The 1,856-nt window shown below is 53.9% G+C and overlaps 1 protein-coding gene across 1 annotated transcript in view; it reads left to right on the top strand.

Annotated features, from left to right (window-relative positions):
* The window catches only part of ZNF653 (zinc finger protein 653), a gene marked incomplete at its 5' end in the record, with an annotated part of 11,586 nt that overhangs the window by 5,854 nt on the left and 3,876 nt on the right, over positions 1-1,856 (top strand). The window lies entirely within an intron of this gene.

A 1,856-nucleotide genomic window follows, 5' to 3' on the forward strand; every position in this document is an offset into this window, starting at 1 on the left:
GTGTGTCAAGATGCGGCCTCTGGCGGTTTGGGGCGGGGGGGGGGGGGGCTCTGCAGCTTACCTGGCTGCTTCTTGCTCTGACTGAGGGCTGCTGGGAGCAGGGGGCGGAGCTTGTGGCATGTGCCCGCCCCCTGGGCTCTTTACTGCCGGAGCTCCGCTCCTGTGCGCTCCTGCAGGAAATGACCCCTGAACAAGATTAAAATAAGTTTAAGTATAAAACCGTAGCTACACAGCACATTATGTTATTCCAAGATGGCGACATTCTGTTATCGCTGAATGGCCGCCTCCAGGAGCCTGCCAAGCTGTTAAACTTCCAGCTGCCAGTGGTGCCGATGTTAAGGCCAGGTGGGCGTTGGTGTTGATGTCAGAGCCAGGGCCATAACGTCGAGATGCACCTGACTTGAAAGCCTGGCGGAAGAGCTCCGTCTCGCTGGCCCTGCGAAGCTGGAGGAGGTAGTTGGGAGGGGGCGCCTGCGCTCACTCCGCCCCTCCGGGTGCACTTGGGGCAGTGAATGGGCCGAAGACGAAATGGGAAACGGTGCCGACATCAGGCAAGGCTCCGGAGAGAGTTGGGAAGGAGGAGGGCTGCACCAGTGAGCCAACGGTTTAAGTGCTGGAAATGAGACACGTCGTGTTTCCTGAGTTTCTATCCAGTTCTGCCTGTGAGCCAGAATAAAGAAATGTTCAAAGGCTTTTCCCCTCTTAATAACCTGGAACGATCCAATTATTCTAACGGGTAAAGCTTGGCTGTGGGAGTCGCACTTGCTGCTGATTCCGTTGCAGTGCGTTCTTATCCTCCCTCTTTGGTGTCGTGGTTAAGGGCATGGACTCTAATCTGGGAGAACCGGGTTTGATTCCCCACTCCTCCACTCGCACCTGGCTGGATGACCTTGGGCAAGCCGTAGTCTCTCAGCTGTTCTTGAAAGAGCAGTCCTCAAAAGAGCTCTCTCAGCCCCACCCGCCTCACAGGGTGTCTGTTGTGGGGAGGGGGAGGGAAAGGAGTTTGTAAGCCGCTCTGAGACTCCCTTGGGTAGTGACGGGCAGCAGGGTATAAATCCAATCTCCTCCTCCTATTTTTCATGGCGTCCAGTAGCTTCCTTATGTAGTTTGATTCCCCATTTCTCCTCCACATGCAACCAGCTGGGTGACCTTGGGTCAGTCACAAGTCCTTTCAGAGCTGTTCTCTCAAGGGCAGTCCTTGAAAGAGCTCTCTAAGCTCCACCTTCCTCACAGGGTATGTCTGTTGTGGGGAGGGGAGAGGAAGGGAAAGAAGTTTGTGAGCTGCTCTGAGACTCCCTTGGGTAGGGTGGGGTATAAATCCAATCTACTCCTCCTATTTTTCATGGCGTCTAGTAACTTCCTTATGTAGTTTGATTCCCCACTCCTCCTCCACATGCAGCCAGCTGGGTGACCTTGGGTCAGTCACAAGTCCTCTCAGAGCTGTTCTCTCAAGGGCAGTCCTCGAAAGAGCTCTCTCAGCCCCGCCTACCCCACAGGGTGTCTGTTGTGGGGAGAGGAAAGGAAAGGAGTTTGTAAGCCGCTCTGAGACGCCTTTGGGTAGTGAAGGGCCATGGGGTATAAATCCAATCCTTCTTCTAGATCAAAGTGACAGAATGAGCTGAATTTTGGAGTATCCCTTGTTAGGTATGCTGGTGTGACCTTGGGTCAGTCACAAGTTCTTTCAAGGGCAGTTCTTGAAAAAGCTCTCTCAGCCCCACCTACCTCACAGGGCGCCTGTTGTGGGGAGGGGAAGTTTGCAAGCTGCTCTGAGACTCCTTTGGGTAGTGAAGGGCGGGGGGTATCAATCCAATCTCTTCTTCTCTTAATCTTTTGGGGTGAATCGCTGGTGAGTTGCA

This window comes from Gekko japonicus, unplaced genomic scaffold (assembly GCF_001447785.1).
Source record: "Gekko japonicus isolate JY-2015 unplaced genomic scaffold, Gekko_japonicus_V1.1 scaffold7861, whole genome shotgun sequence".
Taxonomy (NCBI): Eukaryota; Metazoa; Chordata; class Lepidosauria; order Squamata; family Gekkonidae; genus Gekko; species Gekko japonicus.